This window comes from Tympanuchus pallidicinctus, unplaced genomic scaffold (genome assembly GCF_026119805.1).
Source record: "Tympanuchus pallidicinctus isolate F22 unplaced genomic scaffold, pur_lepc_1.0 scaffold1, whole genome shotgun sequence".
In the NCBI taxonomy this organism is placed as follows: domain Eukaryota; kingdom Metazoa; phylum Chordata; class Aves; order Galliformes; family Phasianidae; genus Tympanuchus; species Tympanuchus pallidicinctus.
The window spans coordinates 97,298,918-97,326,154 of NW_026294618.1; the positions used below are offsets into that span (position 1 = coordinate 97,298,918).

Consider the following 27,237-nt stretch of genomic DNA (forward strand, 5'->3'; position numbering starts at 1 on the left):
TCTGCGTCATGCAACAGTTTTACAGACAACTTCAAGAACACATAATAGTTAATTTTTAGCTTCTGGAAGCAAGAACAGAAAGTGGAAAAACCACACAGGTATAAAGCTGATCTATAAAATGAGCAGAAGAACCCAAGACATAACAAGAAATGCCCATCCACCCAAATCTGTTAATAAGATTTTTCTGGATTCTCATATAGTTTGACCATACAAGCTATAACATAACTGGTATCACTGCACTACAGAAGTAACAGCGTTCTTTAGAATTTTCCAATCAGCCCCATTTTTCTTTCCTAACATCCCTGGCAGTGCAGCAAAAACTGTACAAGCTGACACAGAGGTCAAGAAATCTGAACTTAATTTTTTCTAAGATACATCAGATGCAAACAATCAACTCTCTAACAGCAAGTTCTGTTTGTTCTAGCTCTGGAAACATCAGCTCGGCTTCAAGAAATAGACCAAAAAAAAGTTTTAGGCCCAAACAGTAATAACACAGCCACAAGACACAGATTTGCACGTAAAATAAACTAATGTTTTTACCTTAAACTTACAATTGCTTCACTCAGAATATTTATGACAATTAAAGCACAGGCATTCTTTTAAGGTGTAAATTTTACAAAGTACTTTTCTCAAGTCCACGGAAATCTCAAACTTAAAATCAGTTCCTCATAACTTAATAAAAAAGAATAAAGGTCTCAGAATAGGCAAAACGAGTGACAAGTACTCCTTCACTGGGAGAACACGAGCGATTTAACACAAGTATTAGTACTACTGACAAACACTACTGAACAAATTAAAACCAGTCGGTAAAGTCTTTTAACTTGAAAAACAACTGATTGAAAACAAACCCGTCGTTCTTGACTTCAACATTTTTTGACCATTATAGGCCTGGCTAGAGTAACAGGCAAAATATCTTGTTAACAAGCAACAGCATAGCTGTTTAAACCACAAAACTCTTTCTCACTTTATATTGTAAGGAAAGGCCTGTCATTCTTTAATTATTACATTTTGGAATCTTCCAGGGTTCCCATAGGGACAATGGAAAAATAAACATCATTAAAACTGATTCAGTAAAACACAACAGACTAAAATATGCTTGAATTTGGTTTAATGATTTGTAGTATCAGTGCTAGCAGAAAAGCAGAAGTAAACTCTTCTCTTCAATATTTTTAATCTTCTCTAGCAACAGACATGTCAATGTATAGCCAGCAGTTTTAGGAAGCAAGATACAGTCCAAGAAAAGCAAAAGAGACTTGCCCTAGGAATGTGCTCTAAATAGCTTGTTCTAAAAAAGGTCAGTGCTTCATCATCAACGTTGTTTGTCTACTGTGCAAACATTTGATATTTTTGTGGCAACAGCAATCTTTAGTACAGAAAATCTGGCCTGGTCAAGGGTCTTGGAAGGCACATCTTCAGACAGCAATTTCATGCATCAAGCTCTGCACTCTGCGGACTATGAGGTTAACGGGCAGATTTTTTGCAACTAGTCTGGCAATGCTGTATGAGCTGTTATGAAGACAGAAAACCCCAAGGTCAGGAAGTAGTTTTCTAAATGCAATTTTTAGAAAGGGGTCCCTGCAATATAAAAGGTTCCTGAATTTAAATATTTGGGGATACAGACCTCTCCTCTATTTACATGCTCATCTCCTCTAACAGAATCATAAGCAAATTAACAATTAGAAAATAACAGCCCCTTTATCAGAGAATTGCAGTTTCCTTGATGAATACTAGAGCCTGTCTGCAGCTCTTCAATAGCAAAAGGTGCCATGGGAAGGGTGGGCATTTCCTTCAGCGCTTCATTCAACGAACAGAAAAGCAGAGCTCTTCCCCTTTGTATAATCGATGAATATTAAGATGTTATAATTACAAAACAAACAAGCGAGTTTGGCAAAGCAGATAATGACAACAGAAAGAGAATAGATAGAAAGCTTAACCCTATCCTGGGCTCACCCACAAAACACCAGCAGAGCAGATCTCGGGACAAGATCCTTCCCCACTGGCAGCCAGCTCTTAAATAGGTCTAGGAGAGATGCAGCCAGGCTCCACCCCTTCCAGCAGCACAGGTGAATTGCCTTCACCTGAGCTCCTGTGGCTGGCTCATGGCTCGCCTCAGGTGATCAGAGGTTCAGGCCGTGACTCTGCAGTTCCCATACACCCCTCCCACATCCCTTTTCACAACTCCTAACAAAGCACCGAGGAGCAGCAGTTTGTTATGCCAAATTGAATTTTCTCTCTTCCCAAGCAGCAGAGCAGTACAGGCAGCATGCTCCCTGGCTCGTACATTCATTCAGCTCAGAGATTCTCAATTTAGCAGGAGCCACAATCTCATTATATAAAAACTTATGGATTTGCCAGTATGTCATTTATGGCCACAAGATGCTGAGTCATACATAGAGATAGTTATTCTAAAAAATATCCACATGCTGTTGTTATTGCCACAGAGATGGAGGGATACGTCTTTATCTGTAAGAACTGCCCTACAAAAAACACTGTCCACCCAACCGGGCCAACACATTGGATCTTGATCTGCCTGGGAAAACTGAACCACCATCCTCTTGGCAAAAATTCCTTACACTTAATTACATACAGCAAGAAAAAGCCATCTGACAACTCAGCCTCAAGGGAAACCGACACACTAGAAGCTAGGCTAAGCTATTTTGTAATGAGGTGAACCTGTCATGACTATTTTAAGTAATTTAAGTCTCTATGGGTTGTTCCTCACCTTTTATGTTCAAGACATTCATTCCATTTCCGTTTACAAAGCAGTCAAACTGGTCAAAAAACAATAGTATGAGAAGAATTCTATAATTGTTTCAAATCCTTCCAGCAACTTCACCTGGAGTAAAAACATTAACAGCACGCTAAGCCAACCACCAGGGCTCCCTCTGCCAAACCAGACATACTGAGGAGCACGCATTCTAGCTCGTATGGGTTCTGAAGTAGAGACACCAAACTTGAAAAGCTTGGCAAGGTGCAAGTTGAAGCATTCTATAAGCAGTGCTAAGAAATATTTAATACCAAGAGATTTAATTTTTAAACTGTTGGAAATAAAAGCCCACCTCCTGAAGAGCAGATGGGGAGGACAGCAACACTGTCAACCCAATGCAGTTTAGTACTGTCATTATAAATGCGCATGATAACAAACAACAATCAATAGTAATTTTAAAAGCAACACAAAAACACACACAGAAAATAGAGCAGTACTGGAATCTCATTTGCAAAGTTAGTCTTCCTGTCTTGTTCTCTTTCTCTCCAGTTCCCAATCTGCAGAGATTGGGCAGAGCAAGCCCTGAAATTCTCATCTGTCAGGGCTGACCTCTGGCTGGTGTGGCAGAACTTCTCTCTCTCATCTGCAACTGACCCTTTCCTTCCCCAGCAAAGCACTGCAGAGGATTGGAGCTGCTTTATGATTGAAATTACACCCAGTGAGATGAGGATCAGGTTGACTGTCTAAAGACAGTGCTGAACATTTGCAGGCCTGGAGCTGCAACTAACTGAAAACACACAACTGATTCATAAATTTAATAAAACACAATGGGACAATGTCAGGGAATTCCAAATTCTCCTTGGTGCCTCACTGACACCAAGGTTATTTTACTGGTAAGCAGGACAGATAACTAACTCAGCTTCAATGAAAGTGTGCATCTTCTACTGGCAGGTCTCGGTAAGGTATCTACGCCCTGCCTCTCCAAGGAATGATAAAACGTGCTTCCTCCTCAGTAATCCAGGTGTCACACAGCAAAAGCAGGCTTCTGGCCACTGCACTGCTCCATATAACAAACCTCAGTAAGCCAAAGATTTAGAAACTAAATGCTGTATCCATCAAAACTGTTGACAGAAATGATGCAAGTTCATTATGAAGGAAACACAGAACAACAACAACAACAAAAACGGCAGCCATGGAAAAGCAGCTGCTTGCCATCTCAAAAGAGAACCTCCTCCCCTTCACCAGTTAAAAAAATCATTATAAAAATACACAGAGGGCATTCCCTCACTAAGGAGAAAACCCACACAACCTGAGACACTGTCACTCAACACACTCCCAGAAGGCTCTTGGATTTCTCTTACCAGTTCTTGCAAACACAAAACCAACAAAACAAAACCCAAGAAGAAAGCAGAATACACTGATAGCCCTGCTTTTCAAGACATTTTGCAGCTTTGAATTTCTGCTAAATTCCTGAAAGGTTACAAGTGTTTGTATTTTACATATTCAATCTTGCAATTATTTTCAACTGGCTTTATCAGCTGTGATTACAAAATACATAAAACGCAGTTCTGAGTTAAGAAAACCACAACTGGATGCTTCAAAAAGCTCTGGAGAAGAGGCATAAGAATGCTCCATAAGAATGCTGAAACCAATACAACTCCTCTTAAGAAATAACAGACATTCAGCAAGGCAGAGCTGCAACTTAACTGCGAGATGGAGCATCCCCTTCTCTCTACCCAACTAAAACTGGCAAGGCAGCACAAGAAAGCTTCCTGGCAGCTTCTTGTCTCTTTGGAACATATCGGGGACAAAACATGGCAGACCATGGCCAAACCATAGAACTTTATTTAAGACTATGTTAAAAAAAAAAAAAAAAATAGTCTCAAATACCCTTCTCAAGTTTTCACAGCTAGGATTCAATTTTCAGTCCCTCAGAACATTTTCCTGATGAACAATTAAGTGCCAACATCTGTATGCACAAGTTAAGAATCTGTCATTTTCCAAGAATGAGAAGTATGTCCACAAATTCCTGTGCTACGGTACAGGCAGACACAATATTCTGGATCCTGAGGGAAAAGAAAAAAAAGTAATCTGTTCTCATCTAGGTCAACTGGAGACCATCCAGCCATCTTTGGCTGCAGCTACCACAAAAGATTCTTCAGCAGGAATTTTAAAATCGGAGACAGAAATAAAATCTCTTTCCCAAACATACAAGAATAGTTCTATTCCACCCCCAAAGTCTCAAATGAAAAATAATCCATGCACTCATAAAACATTAGCTGCAGGTCTGGGTAACCCTTCCACACTACATCGAGATACAGCCATTACTTTTTTGTGTTACTATTGTGTGACAAAAAGTCACACAAGTTTGAGTATTTTATGTTTAAATATTATTATATCAACAGTAAAATGAAATACTGAGCTTCAATTCATCCTGCTGTGCACTGAATTCTGATGCAGTTCTTGCACAACTGTTAGTGCAGTCTTTACCATAGGACTCCTCTTCCACCTAGCAGACAGTATAGAGGTGCTCCAGAAGTAAAATAAGAGAGGTGGAAAAAAAGATATGTCATAGAATCACAGAATGGCCTGGGTTGAAAAGGACCACAACGATCATCTAGTTTCAACCCCCTTGCTATGTGCAGGCTCACCAAACACCAGACCAGGCTGCCTAGAGCCACATCCAGCCTGGCCTTGAATGCCTCCAGGGATGGGGCATCCACAGCCCTGCTTGGGCAACCTGGTCCAGTGTGTCACCATCCTCTGTGGGAAAAAAATTCCTCTGAAATACATGTGGTATTTAGAAAACCTGAAAGGCTAATAGAGGAAGAAGGTGGTCATGTGCCTGTAAAGCTGAATGCTGCTTAGGCACTATCCCTCATACTGTCTAAGAAGACAAGATGAAACTCACATTCCTCAGTAGTTGACATAACTGAATTTCCTGTTATTTGACTGCCTAAAATCACTGCATGCTTACACTCAAATCAATTGGACCCGTGTTTAGAATTACTAAACGTTCTGAAGAATCAAACTGGAAGTATTCCTTTTTAATGTCTGTTTAGAATTTATAAACTCTTAAGTCCTTGATTTTATCACATAAAAAGAAGATATCACCATTTAATGACTAATCTCTTGAAAAATACTACCTTACTCTTCATGAAGATTATGAGTTGGCAACTAACTGAGTAATGTGAGACTATTATTCAAGAGACAAATTGTGCAACCACACAGCAAGTTTCTAAGAGTGGGGGAAAAAAAAAAAACAACAGAGGGAGAGGAACAAGCACCTGTCAAATAACAGATCTCCCTTCTAAGAGTGGTATTTTCTAACCACAAAGGATGCTTGTAAAGCCCCCTCGAGGGTGCTGCGGAGGCATCATTAATTCTGTTATTTCCTTTGTTCTGCATGCATGATTTTGCATTCTTAATTAAACAGTCACTCAAAATATAGATAATTTGCTCATCTGAATAAAAATTAAAAATAACCTCTAGAAATTCTGCTGCATACCATAATAACATAGGAGTGTCTTACCCAAACAAAGGCAGTGACTTGGGCCCACCGAAGGCAGGCACCCACCTACCACTGACTGCTCAGCAACTGAAAGGCCTGTGCTGCAGCCTGCTATTCTCTCTCCATAAGCTACCTGCTTATTTAGCATTTCACAGCACTTTAAGAGTCCTCCATTTGATTTCTGAAGACAAAGGAAGAAGAACGCTAAGGATTTCAGTCCAACACCTGCTACTGCAGAATGAACTACTTTCCCTTCCTCACACAAGTAGATGAGTTTCACCTCTTCCCTCTTGCAACTCTTCATCCCATCGCTTTCCATCTCAGCTATTCAGTCCCATCTCCACCCCAAGAACCAGCACTCAGCATCACTCTGCTTTATCCCCATGTCATTTTACCATGCAGCCACCTCCTGTTTCTCCACACCCACACTTAACTCACTTTTAAGTCAGTCTGCTCGTGGCTGTCCTTCTTCACCAGCACACCCCCACTCCCTCATCCTGCAAGTCACAGAAGCCGCCAGCTGAGCCCAGCTCTCTCCGCAGCCCTAATTGCTAGTTTTGTGGTTTCCTCCCTTTCCTTCCTAGCTCTTTTCTGCCCAGCAGAAGTCTCTCTACCGAAGTCCCAGCGCTGGCAATGAAGACCTGCCACCACCCTTCCTCCAGTTTCCCAGTACATTTCCTTTCTCCCCTTACCACAACTAGTTTTGAAGGCTTTGCTCCCACTTATTTTCTATTAAGTTGCAGCAAGATAAGAAGTACTTGAACTGTACAACAGTCCTTCCTTTTCATTTACAACTTTAAAGTCTGTTTTTATGTAAAGAAAATATACTCTGGTCACATTTAATGTTTTGCTGATACTGACTTACATGAGCAACTCACTTCATTCATTTTCAATTCCAAGAAAAAGTAGTACAAACTCATTTAATCTCTTTGAACTAAAGGATATGCTGTAAGACTTGTGAATAATGGGCGTGATCAGATTCTTCACAAACTCCCCTCCGCTAAAATGACTTGTTTGTGTAGCTATATATTTTTAGCACCTACATACCCTTAAAACTTGTAAAAATGCACACCTGCCAAATCTGAGCACATGAATCATTTGAGTCTTGTTTCTGTCTTCCCTCGCAGTGCTTTTACCCTGAAGTATTCACTAGGCTTTATTTCAGACCCATCCCAGCAAGCTGCAAGGGCCTCGGAGCAGAAGGCTGATAATAGGGTCAAGCTGTAATAGCAGACACACTGTTCTACAGCATGTCAGAGACAAGCACCCACCAAACGAACTGACATATCATGTAACAGAATACCTTCTTTCCTCTTTATAAGCATAGCATAAGCCTGCTCAAAACCACATGAGTACACCCCAGACAGTGTATTTCACTGATGCTGTTATTCATGTTTGCATTACAACAGTTCTCCAAAGTCCCAGTCAGAAGAACTCCCGAAGACAAGTATCACATGAGCACAGTTACAGTTCTCATTCTGCCCCACGGACAACAGGTTTAAAATGAAAGCTGCTGCCTGAAGTCATGCAGTTGTGATCCAGGCCTCAGAGCTAACTGAAGTTCAAACATGAAAAGCAAGTTCAAAATACATCTAAGAAATTCTTTTCCTTTAGTTATCACTCTGTCATCAGATAAATTGACTTTTGAATGCTGCCTGCATTTATTTTACACTGACTGGTATGTCTGATAGGCTGCTCTGAAATCAGCAAAAATGAAATAGTACAATGAAATTGTACAGCACTTCATTAATATAGCACGTTAAATGTTGATTCTGAGCATCAAGTCTTTAAGTGCAATAACAAAAAAATACACTACTGCAGTTTCTTTGACTGCTTTCTACAATTTCAAGTTCCTGTTACAAAATGCAGCACCATTCCTAACACCACAGAAGTTTTCCCACCTCCACAGCTTAGTCTATATATGCCACTCCCCATACCATTTCAATGCCATCACCCCATATTAATTCCACTGTAGCATAACAGCACACTTCTTGCTTGTTCTCTGTATGCAAGCTGAGCAGTGCAACTGGTTCTTATGCACTGGCACAACCATAAAAGCACAAGTAGTTTCATTTATTTCACAAAATACGATTTTACGTCATGATTCAACTATGACTTTAGTAACAATCCTTTAATAACATATCAGCACTCCTTGATCTTCAGAGAACTTAGCTTTAATGTAATCCTTTCTAATTAAAATTAAAAAAAAATCATTTAAAGTTCAGTACCATTCGAACGTGAACTGCCTACAATAAACCTGACTTGAGCATGATGAAATCTTGGCTCTTCCCAAATGGGCCAAGTACACAGCTGTGCACCAGATCCAGCACTCTATTTCTCAGCTACAATATCAGCTTTGCTTTCCTCCTGATTAAGAAATCACTGTCAAATAATGCTGATCATCTTTTATTGCAATTTTACCTCATGGCAACTTTAATTATTCAACCTTCAGTGCATTTTGAATCACTGAAATCTACTGCTACTTCCAAAAATATCACTAATAGCCATTAATAAAAACTTCTAACAGAATCTTGATTTTGACAGTAGCACAAACATTTTCCTAAACAACAAAAAGGTTCTCAAAGCACCTGTAAGGGGTGCCTCAAATTAAACCTTTAGAGTTCCTAACGCAGCAGATGAAGGGGTTCTCACAGGGCATTGCCCTGCATGCTGTTGCATGAAACATGCTCTGATTTCAGTATCCCCAACTCTACATCAGAAAGGACACCTCAAACCTCTCAGTCCTTTTTTTTTCCTCTTATTGTTCTCACTTCAAAGTAACTGATAGAGAAAAATTCACCTCAATACAAACAGTTCTGAATCTCCAAATGCAAGGTATTTTTCCATAATATTCTTTGCTTTCTTTGCTCTGTGCTTTAATTTCCTCTGGATATGGACAGAAGAGAGGGTCCTATATGTATGTGATGCAACAAAGGAGAAACTATTTGCAAACTGTGATACTACAGCCTATTTATTTAGATACATAAAACACTCAGTGAACGCTGAAAATTCTTTGCTTTTTAGCCAAGTGTTATCTCAAAGGTTTTGTTTATGAGAAACTCCAAAGGAAAAGCCATGGAAAAAACAATGCACACACAAAAAAGTAATAAATGATATTTTGGAAGAGCATAGAAGTCTTTCAATTTATATACAAATGCACAAGTTATCAAGAGAGAGAGAGAATATACCCGTTTAGTTACTTCAATGAAGCAATCACATTTCCCAGGCAGGTTATTGCACAGCTCTTAGTAAGCATTTATTGTTCTCAATCATTACCACAGTTTAGCTATTTCATATAAATATTTCAATGGAAACTGCACTCTAAAAACAAACCAACATGGATTCCAATTACAGGTATTAAAATACTTCAGAAATATGCTTAAGTCACAAGAAAAATGAATGCTAGAAAATACGGGTAAAAAAAAATCAATTTTACAGAGTCACCAAATGCAGAATAAAATTCATTAGGTACAAGTGAACCTCAAAGATTTAGTAAAATGCAGGGTGGGAAACTCTGTGTATATCAATATATAAAATGAGGATAAACACTACTTTCAGGAAATATAGCATCAATGCAAGACCTTGGAAGACTGAAAGTAGTCACAAAAGAGTACCATAAGGCCACTGTGCTTAACAATGTCAAACAAAGCTCTATATATCTGCTATATATTTGAAGTACAATACTGTCTACATTAAAAAAACCTCAGAAGAACATTTTAAGGCTACTGTGCTGTATCTAACATTTAGAAGAAAACAGACAAGGAGAAAATAATACATTAATTCAGCTAGACTACAACTCACAGTCATTCCTAAATCTGAATGACTCCAATGCAAGAAATTTCTTGCTACATTTGAAAGAAAGGTATTTGCTGCCTACTCTTACCATCTTCTTTTCTACGTTTAAAAATAATGGGTACATAATTCATCAGGCCTCCACCAGCTTTCTTTTTTCCAGGCTGAAGAGCTCCAGCTCTGAGCCTGTGCCCACAGAGGAGGTGCTGCAGCCCTCTGATCATCTTGGTGCCCCTCCTCTGAACCTGCTCCAACAGCACCATTTGAAAGAACTTCTGTTACACATCAAGACCACTACAAAATACCAACACAAGAAGGACTTGAAGTTCTCTAAATGTAGTCAGATTCAAGTTCAAACTCTCAGCTACCTGCTTCTGCTGTCATGCTGGAGGTTTTTGTTTTGTTTGCTGTTGTTTTAATTATGGTGTGAATGTTCCCATGAAAGAACTTCCAATAGCATGTTATTCCTTGGTTATTGTAAGGACTTCTCGGCTTCCTTCCTGCACTTCATAAGATCTTACGATTAAAGCTGGGTGGTTGACCTGGAAAATTGTGCTTTATGCAGCAAGACATTATGTTTCAAAAAAGACAATACCTAAGTACACAAGCCTTCTTTTACAAAAACACAAAGAACATACAACTATTTGAATAGGCTCTATTGCTGCATTAATAGTTGAAATGCAGAATAGTCAAGGGAGTAAAGCTTTTTCCTCATTTGAACTCACTCAACTGGCACAGGATCTCTTTCCCACTCTCCCAATCCCTTGGGTCCCTACAAATCAAGACCAAAACAGGACCCAGCTGTCTCTGCTTGTTCAAATCCATTCAATTACAGCTGGAAGGCAGAATATTTCCAGGCAAAACTTCCCTGTGGGATACTTACTCATGTGAATAAAACATACAAACCATCAGGTACAATCAGCCACAGCAGAGCATTAAGCTTATTAAATATGGTAGCATATTTAACAGAATAAAGTGCTCAAGTAGTTATTACAGTGTAATTAAGCACTAGCAAATGAATTAACATAGGAAGCATTAACAGCAACGGAATCAAATACGTAGTTGTCCTGACCACCAATTAGGATGAGAGGATCTTGTCTGCCACTCAAAGGCCTGAAAACCAGATTTAATAATCAATGATAATGATTACAGATACCCCACCTGACCATGCTAATCTTGTGACCACATATTAGAGATGAGCAGCTAACAGGACATACAGGCACAAAACAGCTGGGGGATTTCAGTGGGAAATATTTCTTCAAACTTCAAAAACCATTGCTAATGTTATATTTGTTAGGCTTTTGTCACATGATAAATGACCAAAATCAATGGTCAAGAGCTGCAAAGTAAAACAGTCAGTGCCTGTGACCACCCTACCACCCCAATGCTAAATTACTGCCCCAAACTAAAACCTAAGCAACAGCATATCTGAAAGAAAAAAAAAGTTCCCAAATACAGAATAACTCAATCTGCATCACAACAAAGAGGAAAAACTCAGCCTTTATCACTTTATTCCTGTCTACAGACTTCTGAACACTCCCCATGTTGGAGACCATTCCTACAAACATTCTTTAGTTTTGTTCTGTATTTGTCATGAACCAAGATTCCTGAAAAACAGACACACCACCTGTCTTTCCTCTCTTCTCTCCCTCAGGTCAGATAAGTCTTCCAGCTCACCACTCTTTGGCCTCTACCTAGACTGTGAGCTCTTTAGGGCCTGCGTGAGTAACTGCAATAAATGGATTGATGTCAAATTTAAACATTCTGTATAGAAGTTCACATTTTCAATTCAATTCAATGCTTTTCAACACAAGAAGGCAGAAAGCTAGCACTAAGGGATTCTAAATGCTGCTTATGTTATCACAAAGCTGAAGCATTTCCAAAATCTCTAATCAGATTTTATTTACTGTCCATCCTTTAATATCTATGTTATTAAAGCCTCTGTTACAGAAGTGTCTTTATAAAATGTTACAGGCTTCCCCCACGCTTATTCCCCACTGCAAACCTCCTAAGGGTTTGTTGATAACAATGTAGCCTAGCAGAACCACAGAGCAGCACAGAAAGTCTTTAGCACAAAAGTCTTCAGGAGCAATACTGATCATCCTAGGGGATAAGACACTCACCAGCTCTCTTGCAGTGCTCAGAACTGCAAAGAACAAAACAGGTCAGAAAAATCCAAGTAACCACAAACAGTTAAAGAAAACTCCCAGCCACAGATCTGTTAAACCTGTCTACAATGTTTTCATTGATAACTGACAAATTCTATCATTATTCTGTAACGTTTTGTCCTACAAACCAGAACAAATCAAGAACACTTGAAACTGATATATCCATAAGTCTACCCACTCCCAATGCATGCAGACACTAGTGTTCACTAGAAGTTAAAGAAAACATTTCTATCATCCCAAATGCCCTACACTTTCACTGTGCAAAGTATAAAATATCATCTGAATACTGATTAGCTTCATTAGCTTTTATACAAATGATGCATAAGAACAAATCAAAGCTGCAGGATACAGACAGTCCAGATTAGAAGATTCAGTTTCAAATTGATCTGTCAATATTCCATCACCAGAAGCAGCGAAGAGGAACTGCCTCTGCCAAAGAATCTTTACATTCTGTGCTGTCCCAGACAGTCACCAGTGCAGAATGCCATGACACCAGTTCCCACACTGAAACCTCTCCTACTGCCACATCTTCTGCCCTATAGCTCCTCTGTGTCCCTGCTATGATGCCTAAATCAGCTGCCAGGAATAGGAGATGGGCAGAGTTGCCATATTATTTGTTTGCTTCAGAAATATTTTTATTAGATTATTAAATCAACTAAGGGTGAGAATTGAGGAAGCCTGTTACATTTAGTACCTCCTTTACAATATATTTAGTACCTTAATAACATCTACCCTCCTTAAACAGGTGCAGCATAAGGTGTTATTGGAAATAATTTATGGATATATAGTACCTGGTAAAATGCACAAGTGATTTATTAGCTCTGCAGCTGACAAAAAACCCAACAAATTAGTTACACTGGTCTGAGCAAATAACAGCTGCAGTCTTTTAAGAAACGGTCATCTGGCATTAAATTTAGAGACAAACTCAACTCCTTCAGACCACAACAACACAGCTCTCCAAAAGCTCCACACATGAGCTATCTGATCCAAGCACAACACATCTGATCAACAACACAGACTGCAGAAAGCAAAGCAGCTGCCATTTCCACAGCAGCTCCTGTAAGACTCAATAAATTTTCCCTGTTCAGGGTTGAACAACTTTTTAAATGCCCCCCAGCTTTCATTTTTATCTGTAAAGTTACAAAGGGTCAGAATGAGAACTTGCTTATGCTACAACTCAGAAGTGTCACTCTGTAATTTCCTCTATACTGTGTTAATTTACTCCAACCATACTGTTCTACCTTTAACATGTTTTAACAAGCTTTTAACAAATACTTCTGTGGATGGCACAACTTCATTGTGATGTCAAGGAGGACTTCAGTCTGAAGGGCTTCAGAAGCTCACAGAAAACGCTGACTTAGAAATTCAATTATCATCAGTATTGCGTACTTCAAATCAGAAAGAAAGACATTTATCAACCAGACCATACTCCAGAGTGCATCCATTTTCACTTTGGGCAATATTATGTACCTCTATGGCAACCATGTATTTGCTCCTGAAATTCAGCTATGGCAGAATGTGCTACATACGTTCACCTACAGCTTGGTCCTCAAGATGTCATACCTACAGTGCAAATCTTGACATATTTTTGCCTTAAGATCTGTCATGTTTGCATTTACACATAAAGACTTCACAGCTATGAAGAAAACTTGGGACAGCAGCAGACAACCACATCTCAAAGGAGAAGTCTGCTCCCTTTGAACTACTATATTTTCTGCAGCTAAGTATCTCTAACACTGGGAGAAAGCTGAAGTTCCTGCAAGTTAGACCGGGAACATACGAGAAAACAGCAATACAGCAGCAAGCAGAAGAGTTTTAATGCCAAATAACGGGACTAAGGCTCAAGAACAAATTGGAAATTTCCTTGCACCCTTTCCCAAGTTCAGGGCCATTTTCACAAAATACAGAAACTAGGAGAAAAGAGATATATATATAAACAAAAATGCACAAGTCTGTCAATCACAAAGGACCCCACTGGCTCTGTGAGTGCCTGAGGCACAGTGCTAAGCAGAAGCTACAGGGAGCAGCTTTGCATCCCTCACAGCTCTACCCAAGGCTGCGCTCCTTCCTGCCTTCCAAAAGGGCTACCTGAGCAATCCCACGGGGCAAACATCTCCTGAGAGCCAGCCAAAAGGTCTGGAGCACCCTTGCCCTTTCCAGTGGCTAGTGAGGTAATTTCATACAAACACAGATTAAGGTAAACGGACTGGAGGAATCAAGGACAGAAAGAGCACACCACTGCATTTTTGCACCAACGTTCAGCATTTCTAAGTAACCGTGACATCATTCCTCAGGGCAACAGCTAAGAGTTTTTGCTAGGAGGCAAAAATAGCACAACTTCCAAATGTCTTCAATTTGTACATCAACCTCTGATGCATTCAACTTACAGCTACAAACAACCCTTCTCTCTGCCTGCAAAAAAATCACACTCATCTGAGACCAGAACATCTGTCTGGAGGGAGTCTCCACATACCTATATTCTAGATTCAATTAGGCATCAACTCCATGTGATAATGCATTCATTTGTAGATGAGACTTAGACAAGCAAAGAAACATAAATGAAAGACTGCTCCTGGAGGAAAGACATCTTTGTTATTTTCACCAACGAACAGTTTATAGAAGGGAATATCTTGATTATCCTCCTGTAGAAGGGTTTGGAAATAAACTATTTTTACAATAAGAAATGCATGCAAACGTATTCATATTCAAAGATACGATCCTTTAAAATACTGGTAACTCACATCAACTTACATCAGAAAGACCAAAGCGTTGATTTTTCAACACTTCACAAATATTGTTGCTCTTTACCTTAGCAATTTACCTACACAGTTTATACCTTTAACCATAGTAGTTAATATCTACTATAACACAGCAGAGAAATCAGTATAAAAACCCATACTTTAAATAGTCAAAACTGCAGTTAAGGATCTTCCAAAAGATCATACTACATTTGAATTGGTACAGATATTTATAGCAATATATTTTATTTCAAGCCGTGCCATTTTTCTTTTAAATAAAAAATTCTTAGCCGTTCTCAGCAACAAAAATTAGGTGCATTTCACATGTACATCTCTCTTCTAATGCTTCCTCTTCCCTCTGATGGCTTTTCCATCTTACCTGGATTGCAGAGTCTGGAACGCTAAAATACAAATCCTATTTTAAAATGATTTCTGTCAAGCATGTACATCTGTGTAAGAGCTTCTCTGGCACATAACACGTTCTGCTAAATGCTATGGCAACTACATTTAGTCTTTCTTAGAATTCAGGCATTAGAATATGTATGTATTATAGCATCAACTATGTGCCTCAAGAAGAATTGACCCAATGAAAACATCTGATCCCATCCTTGTGCACAAATTCAGAAAGGCAGAAGAGAAGGCAGGGCAACCTAGGAACGTAACAACTCCATCTGATGTCATTTTTCTCCATGAGGTTTTACTCTCAGTTTAATAACAGCCTCATTCTGACAGCTTTTGAAAATCAAGAGTCTTTTCACATTTTTCAGCGGCCTTTCCATCAGATACTAACAACTATCACACTCATGAGTGATACAACATACTCATCAGCTAAGCCAGTATTAAATCATGGAGGTAATTACTTCTTTTAATTACTTCTTTCCATGCACTAGACACAATACCTTAATTCTTTCTGGGAACTCAAGAGTTTAAAACATTTCTGAAAGGTATCAGAAATTTATTGAACTGTTGTTAAATTCCAACCAAGACCAAGTGCTAAAGCAGCACACGTACTTTATTTCCTTTTAAATATACAAACATACATATACACACACACACAAAAGTGTGCGCAGACATGCTTGTGTGTACATTCACCCATACATGCATATGAACAGAAGATACCTATGTTTATGTAGAACTATGTGAAATTTTAAGTATGAATTAAATACAACCTATAAATTCCAGAGGGCCTCAGTCACGTGATTCCATCACAGTTTGGAGCAATTAGGTACAGTTTTATACTGCATGACTTCTGGCACTACCTACAGATTTTTACCACTGGGACAAGTTTATATTGCAAACTTTCCTATGCATAACTAGTGAGCCTGTATCTTACTATTTAGTTCTCCAAGCATTTAATTGAGGGCGGAAAAAAAGAAAAAAAAAATATGTATTAAAACATTACCACCACTAAATAGTGTCTAATACTAGGAAGATGCTTGATCCAAAGTAACCTCACACATTCCTTATAACATCTACACAGAAAGTATTTTCTTCCAGAAATGAAGATCCTGAAGCCTTAGCTGATGCCAGCAAATTAGCTGAAGCTATGGTTTTAGCATAGCACATATTTACATGAACAAAGCAAGGGTCTCTCATTAAGTGAAGAAATATGTTAATATCCATATTCATAATCTATTACATGTGCTATGTAATGGTATTTTATTAATCACACATGCTGATGCACTCTGCACTAAGAGGAATCCCATCAATGCTCAGCCTAAAAGGAAAATCACCTGCTTTCTTAGAAAAAAAGAAAGAAAAAAGCCTGCACTCATCCACATTGAATGCTTTGAAGTAAGCTACCTTAAAAACATTACATATTTGGTCTACTCCTTTTTTTCTTTAAGCATCTCCACTCCCACCTCCACAATTAATGAGCATGTTCTGCAACACTGCTACAAAGAGGAACCCAGCCTTTCCAAGGAAAAATTTATCCCTCCTCTGCCAGTTTCCAGCAGTATTACTTCTTTCATCCACTTTCCCTCAGCCTGCAATTGCTATCAGGAAAAAGGTGTTGCCTCTTTCTAACTACGCATTAGGTGTTCCTATATAATCTGGTTCTAGTAATATTTTCATTTTAGATGAGGAAAAATAGGAAGTTCCACATTTTCTCATCCTGCTATGGGTTATTAGAGCTCTAAAAACACTGGGGTGAGTCACAGCAATTAAAAAGCAAGGGAAAGAGCAGAAAACAGTTCTAGTTGCCCAAAATGACCATTTAAAAAGATGGAATGGATTGGAAGCTGTGTTCTTACGCAACGCCTTCCTCCCTGGCTATCTATGTCATCTTGAAGGAGATTGGGAGTTGATAGGAGGTACTGCTTGGTGGTTTAAGTATTTCATACTGTAATGCTATAACATGATGAAAAGTACATCAATAATAGCAGAGTGGCACAATCCTAGGCTGCAGCAAATGAGAAAAAGCAAAACACAGCAGCCATTGACACAGAAACAAAGGAAAAAAAACTGCTTACCTTCAGAAGGCCTCAGGTACAGAGGGAACTCCAGCAAGACCCCCTTGTTTGCATTGCCAAACCTTAAATGAGGTCTGGGAAGGGATGGATCCCGGTTTCAATTGCTCTGGTCACTCAAAAGCACTGCATGCTCCGAGCTCCCCTGGCTTGACCCTGCCTTCCCACCAGGCGCTCAAACACCGGTTCAAGCTGTGACTTAGCATTTCTGCTATGCACACAAAAATTTATATGGTGTTATCATTCTGTTTTAGGAATTGCGCTTTAAGAACTATTAGAAGAGAAAGTAAACAAACAAGAACAGTGAATTGCTTCATTTGAAGTAGTAAGCCAGATCTCCAGCTGACATAAACCAGCCAAGTGTTCATCAGTTCCCAGGTCTCGCGCTCAGGTCACTATGGTCAAGCTGTTAGGTTTTCTTGGATGATGTTCTGAGCTTCGGTCTTTTTTGTTGTTGGGTGATGTTTAAGTCATCACAAGAGCACATTGTATATTCTGTGATTAAATTAGGAGCGTGCTACCCAACTCTGTGACATAGGTACATAAGAAGGAGCTAACTCTGCAAAGTTTTAAGCTATGCTGGAATTCCTATGGCTTTTCTACCGTGGAATCGCGCTTAATCAAATGTCAGTTTCTGCACTCTTTCATTCCACAGTCTTTTTATGTTGGTCAGAAAGTTGCATAAAAACATATCTCAAGTAAGATGTTACATCCCTAATCTTTGTTGTGAAGCAAGAAAAAATTTTCCAAAGAAGCATACCTAGAGTGCTACTTAAGTAAACGTCACAGGGGCTCTCTGAGGACTCCGGCAGTCTGGCAAAGCCACCCACAACACCACCTCCGGTCCAGACTTCTGCATTAGATAATCAGTCATCTTAATTCTTTCAGCAAACAGCATGCATCTTCCCCAAAGCTGTTACTGATGACAACAAATAATCATTCCACTGCAGAGTGTTTTTAATGCTTCAAGCAAGGAAGGAAATAAAGCAAATTCAGTTCTGATTCTGTTATGTCGTTTTCAGTCATTTTCTGACTACTTACTCTTAAGTACTACTGCTCCTATTTCCAAAATACCACTTTCCACAAGTTATTCTAGACCATTCCTAAATGTTATCAACATTCAAAATAAATTTCCATGTTTTCAGAGTTTTAAATTTCATTTTAAGTTCTGAAGAGCAACGTATTCAAGATGTATATGCTCAGATCAGTGGAAGTGCACATTAATATTGTTAATATTCAACAGTTCGCTCCTGTTTGAATAAACAAGTCCTTGGACACATTAAGTAAACTTGCATGGTCAACACTTCTACGTGTAACATTTGTTAGAACTATAGGAAGCTCTGCATACTGGTCTCTAAGAGAAAGAAAGAGAACTACAGGAACAGAATTTAAAGACAAACAAGATTAAATCAGCATTTCTCAAACTGCTTCGCTCTGTACTGCTGTCTCTACCATTGCTGCCTCCTTCCTCTCTCCTGAGTCTTCATACCAACTACCCAGAGAGAACACCATCCTCAGAAGGCTTCAGAGGCATAACCTAAGCACCCCAAGCAGATGAATAGTGCCACAGCTGGCTACATCCCACGCAGGAGGTAGGGAACAATGCCCTCTCCAGCACCCCATGACGCATGGCAGCAACACAAAAGCACGGTTTCCCGGCCAGACTGAGCAACTCCAGCACCAGTACTTACACCCAATAAGTAACTGCCACCAGCAGTATTAGATGGCTGATGCTCAGAGCTCAGCAGTCAGGGACTACAAATTTCAAGGATACCAATGACCTGGGGGCTGCACAGCTCAGCACTTCCTGACCTTTTTTTCCCCATCCCATCTAGTTCTCACATCACCTTCCTCTGTTTTCAAAGTGGTTTACTCTTCCCTTGCCCCTTTATTTTAGGAAAATATTTATTTCCTTAACTTATAAATAAAGAAGGCACATCAGTAACAGTATGTACAAATTAAAAAGCAGACATGCTGATGAATTTCATGCTTTTCCCTGGTTTTACCTAGCATGATAACCAATTTTTTAAAAATACTTAAAAAAAAAAAAAATTAAGGGGGGGGAAATATCTGCAGCTGTATCTAAAGTTTCTTCACAAAATTTAATACATATTTTATTTTAAATATTTTATATATATAATTACTTATATATAGATAAGCATTCTGTTTCATGTTGCAATAAGCACCACCTTTTAAAACTCACAACAAAGTTCATCCCTAAATTAAATGCAATATCTTGCAAATACAAAATTATTATCAGAAGTAGAGAACTAAGCTGCTTTCAGCCACAGGATTTCCTGTGGTTGTATCATTACTCTTCAGTCACATAATCAGTTAAATGTGGCTTCCTATGACACCGCATGAGGAAGCCAGGAGGAACTCACCCATCTGTCAACCAGTATTACAAAAGAATAAAGCAAGCACAGCAAGTCTCAGTGATATCAGAGATTGTAAACAGCCCATAAATACCTACAAGGAATACTCAGATTCACTGAAAGGAGAAAACCCAAGAGATTAGAAGAACAGTTACTGACAAACAACAGCCACACAGTAACAAAGCAGCTCTGATTTGTTTTTACCGTACTGCGAGCCATAAGGTACAACATAAGGCATCTTTCAGCTCAGGTGATTTAATGAACATACCCAAATAGAAACTGCATTATCAGTATGCTTGTAACCTGAAGATCCAACTTGATCTATACAACTAGAAAAATAACCATAGCAAGTATTAAATTAAATCTATTTATAAATTAGTAAGTTTTGTGGCTTCACTAAATGATCAGGAAATGCGAGATTTCAAACTAAAGAAGTATCAAGACAGATACACTGCATGTATCTTTGAGCTGTTTGCAACTGCTATGTGAGGTATAACACAAATGAGGTCGGATGGAGGAGGAAACTAAGTATGGAAATGTTTTCCAGTATGCACACTGTGACATACTAATATATGAGCTGCATGTGGGTGCCAAAAGGTATCTGAAAAGACCAAATGTTGAAGAGCCCCTAAATAGCTACAAACATCTTAAGGCATAAAAGTGGCCTGTAGGCACTGCAATGCAATTGTTGTGTTACTGAAACAGAGCTTAAGAGAAATCAATGAGTAAGAGAGCATCTAACAAGTGTCAGTGCATATTCCTATAAAATACCTAGCAGCGCTCACCCAAATGAACATCAGCACATTAGTTCTTGAACAAATGATAACAGACACATGCTATTGATTGCTGGTGTTTTTGTTTTTTTGTTTTTTTGTTTTTTTTTTTTAAAAAAAGCAAATGTCAAATAAATATCAATCTATTTTGGTTACAGTAAGAGTTAAAGAGTTACATATCTGCAAACCACTAAGTGTAATTGGTCTATATAATTCCATTCAATTTCACAGCTCATTACCTGGAGTAGATGGTTAAATCCTATACCAGATAGATTTTCTATAAACAATGCTTCACCATCTTTTAACATCTTTTAACATGACATAAATTTACATCTTTTAACATGACATAAATTACATCCATGCACTGCCTTTTCATCTTCATATAATATTAACTTTTGCTTTCATTCTTCTTATACTTTTTGCAGTATTTGTTATTACACAGGCACTTATTTTTAGCACACGTTTGTGGTTTTCCAGGAATACATAATGACTATGAGATAATGATTAAGTGAAGATTACATGCAATCCTGATTTCCAGGCAGTAATTTATAACATGATAACTATGTAATAACAATGCTTAAGCACAGCCTGCAGCATTATCCTCCTTAACCATTCTATCAAAAGAACATGAACCTTCTAAAGCAAGCTATTTTGTCTAATCCAAGAAATCCTAATGTCGATATAGTATCATTTATTTTGGTGCTCTAATCCAGTAAGGTTAATTAGCAGGCCCCAAAATAAGTCCTTATTCAGTTCACCTCTAGCAAAATCTTTGATGGATACCTTAAGGAACTTCAGAATAAAGAAAGAGAATGTACAAAGAAATTGGTGAAAATCCTTCTGGCAAGTGAACATGCTGGACAATCTACTCCTGATGGGTTTGGTTTTTTTTGTTTTTGTTCAGTTTTGGATCACCCTCCCCCCAATTTTAATTTCTGCAACTGAAGAAAACTGTAAAGGCTTTGTCAAGGGATGAACAAGATCACCAAGTAATCAAGAGGAAGCAAGAATTAAATATAAGCTTCTATTATGTAGTTCAAGTGAAGAACACATGCAAGATACCATAATGGCTTTGCTTGCTCATACTAGGCTGAAATCATCATGGTGCAAATCAAAGCTTTTTGTGTTGCATGATACAATGCAAGATACAGCATTGTAAATGATAACCAAGCTTCCAAACTTAAGCCCACATGCTTCTCCAAATTAAAAGTTCTCTGATCAGCTCAGCATTCAGTGGGACATCACTGAATGACCATGAAAGTTCCATTTTGTGAAAAGATTTTTGCCACTTAGATAGCTGTATTTAAGGTGAAAGCTGTATGCAAATAAAGACACAAAAGTACATGACTTCCCTTTCTTCTCCCCCCTAAGTTTCCCGTTACTGAATTCCCTACAAGAGCTGTTTTCTCACCTATTTCAAGTTTCAAATTCATCACTGCTTTTGTTGGTTCATCAGAAAAGGAAAGCATCCATAAACTTCTCTTTCCTTTAGTAATTTTAAATATTCTTTCTGGCTAATATCTGGTAAGTTGGTTGTAATTACAATCGCACAGCTTAACTCAGCCCAAAGACAAATAGCAGTGTGAGCTTTGAATCAGATTCAGGAAGGCACGTGCTAAGTACATCCTTCTACTCAGGAAAGCGCTTCGCAAAGTGAGTAACAGCAGCCACCGATCAGGTCTCATTTACACCTTCCTTGGAAAGAACAAATATTTCTCACTACTTGGAACCTTTTCTTCCTCTTCTCACTGATCACAGTTTAACCGATCTGGAAGAAAGCGGTCCTCTCATTTTCTATATTAACAGGTTACAACAAAATCTAAAGATGGCCACGTGCCAGAAGTGACGCCTGGCAGCTGTTTGAGACCATGGCATAGCTGGCACATTTTCAATGCCTAGTGTTGACAGGGATTATTTAAAAACAACAGAGCCTGAACAAGTTGTTCTGCAGGCTACTCCTAAGCAGGTGTCACGAACACTGCATTTGTCAGAGAATGAGCTAATTTGTACTTAAAAACAATGATTCCAGTAAATACAACAAGTTCATTACCATATTTCATATTTCAAGACTTACCTATTATCACCAATGCCAGAAGGACAATTCTACCTTTCAAGTCCATGGCAAAACCAAGACTGATCATTAACTAGGATGCAAGTCTAGAAGCATTTAATGTATTAATTCATTTTAAACTGATACAATTAAAATTTCAGTTACTTGTTCTTATTTTGCTCTCACTCAAAACAGACTGATTTCCAGCACAGCCACTGTAAGCTAAGTTAGTCTAACTTGTGGGCACACCAAGAGCTGTCCCTGAAGGGATCTGAATGTAATGCACACTTGGCAGACAATGGTCTGCTTGTTACTTAACACCCATTGGAGACCTTCTCTGGTCTCAAACTGGTGAAATTAAGAGCTTCCTTAGAGGTCTCAAAAATAGAAAGCTCACCAAAAAAAAAAACCACAACCACACATATGCTGCTAAATGATACCAATTACTTCTGCACTATTATTATACACCATTATTATAGAGTAATAGAAAAGTTCTATCAGTAACAGAGCTAGACAAGTCTGAGAAACATGAAATGGTCTTAAAATTAACACAGGTGGACAACAGACAGCAGTCAGTAATTACCAACGTTGGTTAAATTGCACCAAAAAACTGTTCGTGTTCTCCAACAAGATGATGACAGAACTGATGAGATTGTGCTGGCCCAGATGTAACACAAAAAGCTTTGATTTGCACCATGATGATTTCAGCCTAGTATGAGCAAGCAAAGCCATTACGGTCCTACAAGTGAACTTTGAAATTCTTGTGCTTGACAACAATGAAAGCAATGCTGACAATCTTTAAATGTAATCACCAAAAACTGAAAGCATGAAGTAAAAGAGAAGAAATTTTCAATTAGAACTGGAAAACATCATAAAGAGAAAAAATTGAAAATAAGGACATCAATCTTTCATTTGTCTTATTTGACTGGATAGATTTTTTAGAATTTTTTAGAGCATGTCCAGTTGGAAAGGACTTACAAAGACCACCATTCCTGATCACTTCAAGGCTAACCAAAAGTTAAAGCATATTATCCAGGGCTTTATTCAAATGCCCCTTGAACACTGACAGGCACGGGATGGGGCACCAACTATCTCATTAGGAAGTCTGTTCCAATGTTTGATCACATCAGGGTAACAAAATTTTCCCTCGTGCCCAGTCTGAACCTGTCTGGTGAAGCTTTGTGCCATTCCCATCCTGGGATGGGGTGGTGCTGTGTGGAGCCAGGGATTGGACTCATTGATCCTTGTGGATCCCTTCCAACTCGTGATATTGTGATTCAATCTAGACCCCTCTTCTAAGGCTTTCCATCCCTGCAGAGTCTACAGCACCTCCCAGCTCAGTCCTGCAGCAAACCTGCTAAGGATGCGTTCAACTCCAGTACCTGTATCATTGATCGGTGCACACTTGGTTAGAATTTCACACACTGTAACAACACTGAAGTTCTGCTACAGTGTGGCAAAGAAAATACAGCTGTGCAACAAAGCAGTCAATTTAACAAACTGACTTCAGTACAAGTCTACTTGACCTATGCACCTCTGCCAGCCTAATTACAGATTTATGAACTCAGCTACAAAAAACAACAACTTTCACTATTGACTACTTCTCACCTCCATACCTGTCGAGGCACGCTGGGTGCAGAAGGCGAGGTGCTGGCAGCAGGGCAGCCGCAGGGCTCTCTGAGGAGCGCGACCCTGTGCCAGGCACGGCTGCTTCCAGGCAGCGCTGACTGACCCCAGCACAGACACAGCTGAGCCCCTCAGTCACACATGCTGCTTGGGGAAAAAAAACATACTTGAAAGTTGAAAGGGCAAAATGCCAGAGGGGAGTGAGGGAAAACGTGAGAAGCAGTCTTACCAACAGTGGGGTCAAAGCAGAAGAGAGGTGCTACCGGCACCAGAGCAGAGATCGCCCTGCAGCCCGAGAGACCATCACAGTGGAGCAGGTGCCTCCTGGGAGCCCATGAGGAGCCCGTGCTGGGCCCTTTCTAACCCTAACCCACACAGCACAGGAAAGCTGCAGAAGAGCCTTTTCCACATTGCAATGTAAAACACGCATCTATTACAGTACGCAAACGCTATTTAGGTCCAAAAGAAAGCTCAACCATCTGACAGCTCTACAAGTCACACATTACTGTTAGCAGCCAGAAGACAGTTCTGTTTCTTTTACATTAGACTCTTCCAATATAACAACACCACTAAAGCATGCTTATTGCTCTTTGGAAGCAATCATTTCTTCAGTGTTATCTTCCAATGCTGTGCTCCAGACTTCCAAAACCCAAAGACGTTCATCAAATTGTTTAAAACGAACCCAAGTAAATCAAACTTTAAATATCTAATTACTTCCTACCCAGAGTCCAATCAAATTTAACTTAAATCAATATATGGAAAGCCATGAGTACAGTGAGAATAACTTCAGAAATAACATTAGTCATGACCACACCTTCCTAAGAAAGAAAACCACTGGAGCACTGGAGTTTTACTACATTTACTACATTTTACAGAATACCTCTTCTGAATTAAAAATAGTACACATCTGTAATCTTTGCAACATCCTCCTTCAGCTTTCAGAGAGCAGCTTACTTTCCAAAACTAAAATACATTCAGATTTTAATTAACAAAAATCTTTATAAGTCTTAATAAGACATTAGAAATACTAAACAAAAAAACAAAAAACACAGCTTACTAAAAACTATTAAACTACTAGTTTATGACTTTCAATAATACTGTGTTTCACAAATTCTCCAAAGCCCATCATATATTAGAAATCATGAAGTTTTAAGACTCCTGAGAACTAGGTGTCAATTGCTGCCTACATTTCACAATAAAAGAACTAAGGAAGTGAAGTATCGGGAACTGGATTAGAATTAAACATACAGGTGGATTGATCCGACTGTAAAACACTGCAGAAAACAGAATACAAGGCTATGCCATTTCTTTTCCCTCTTTGGAAAACTAATACACCAGAACCTATAACATGAAAATACATTCTTTCAGAGACACTCTAAAGACAGTCTGAGATAATTTTTCTATACCTTGCAAATCTATCATCAGACTGCAGAGAAGCATTGCATTTCCATTTTTCAGACTGCTTCCGTGGCTCCACCAGAGAAAATCGTATTCATTCGGTAATAAATCTGTCTTGAACTTTCCTGCTTTGATCCTATAAGTGATTTACGTCACTCTGTACAAACTAATAAGGTTCAGCAACTGTTCTGCCTCCTATAATTGCATCATTGCTATCTATATCTCCCCAAGTACAGCAATACCTCTATGATGGAAGGAGGAAATCTACAGATTGAGTATTCAATGCTGGCATTAATTAACTCCTGAAATATGCTTAAAGAACGGATTTTACCCAAAGAGATCTCAAATCTGGTGTGCCATGTCTGGTGAGCAAGCTTTCATGTTCAGGCAAGGAAAACTTAAAATGAGAGAGCCTGTTTTAAGCAACAGGAACACAGAAATACATTTTAAGGCAGGACTTGTATAGCATTCCAATTTCGTTTCTGCATACAGTATGGAAGTAGCTGTGTGGATGTAAGGATGAGAGAGTTAGCTACTACTGGAAGTATTCTCTCTCGCACTTTGTTCTGCACTCTCTGAGTCCAGGTAAGAGTACCAGGCCTAGAAGTGTACCTACAAAGACAGAACAGGGATTCAAGATGCCCACAGCTCAGTCAATAGGAGCCATTTTTCTAAACCAGATGCATGGCACAATGACAGCAGCACAACTTTAAGTTTTTTTGTCGTTAAATGAGAAGCAGCCTTCTTTTTTATTTCTGTTTTGCGCAAAGAGCAATACTTTGGTTTTTGGAGAAACAGTCTCATGCCTCTTCTTAACTTAAAGCTGGTTAAAGTAGGATCCTACTACTAAGATTATCACTTCAGAAGAAAAACATAGTGCTTTGTTCCCCAAAATGGTTACATACAAGAGATACAAGATGTCCTTTCTCTTTGGACTTGGACGCTATCTTCCAGCCACAAGCGTCTAGGGCTGGAATTGAAATGCTGGCTTCCTTCCCCACTGGCAGAGAAACTTCACTTCAAACACTGGAACAACTTGCAGCTGCAGCTTCCCTAGGATCACTGCTCCTTCAGATGCATAAGGAAAACATTCTGGACTGACTGTAGAGCTATCTCTGGGTGTTTAACAAAACAGCAACATCACCAAAGCATAGGTCAAGCAAACTGACAGGTGCAATATATAAGAACTGGATAATGCTCCCAAAGACAAAATAGCCCATGACAAAAAGCCTCTAATTCAGGTACATCTCTGGAAGCCTTTAAAACATTTGTGTACTGTCACTTCATTTAAAGATATTTCAAACTTGCTTTAAAATGTGCTCATTTCTGTTACTCAGCACAGCCCCTCTTACACTAAAAAAAATAGATATAGTTGCATCGAGTGAGCCAAACTAAACGTTATACCACTTGCTTTATACATTTTTCCCTCTCCTCATCTATCAGCAGCTCCAGCACACTTGATTTTAAGTTATTAAAAAAAAAAAAAAAAACAGAAGTTGTTTTCAAGAACCGTATCTACTGTGTTTAGGGAAACTGGTTGTTCTGATCTGAACAAAGTAGAAAAATGTATGTGATTTCCATGTATGTTTTATAATGTACAATTTATAAACAGCCTGTTAAAAAAACAT

At 38.9% G+C, this 27,237-nt stretch overlaps 1 protein-coding gene across 10 annotated transcripts in view; it reads right to left on the reverse strand.

The window, feature by feature from the left end:
* Window positions 1-27,237, reverse strand: part of CDC42BPA (CDC42 binding protein kinase alpha) — a 150,709-nt gene that overhangs the window by 107,203 nt on the left and 16,269 nt on the right. The window lies entirely within an intron of this gene.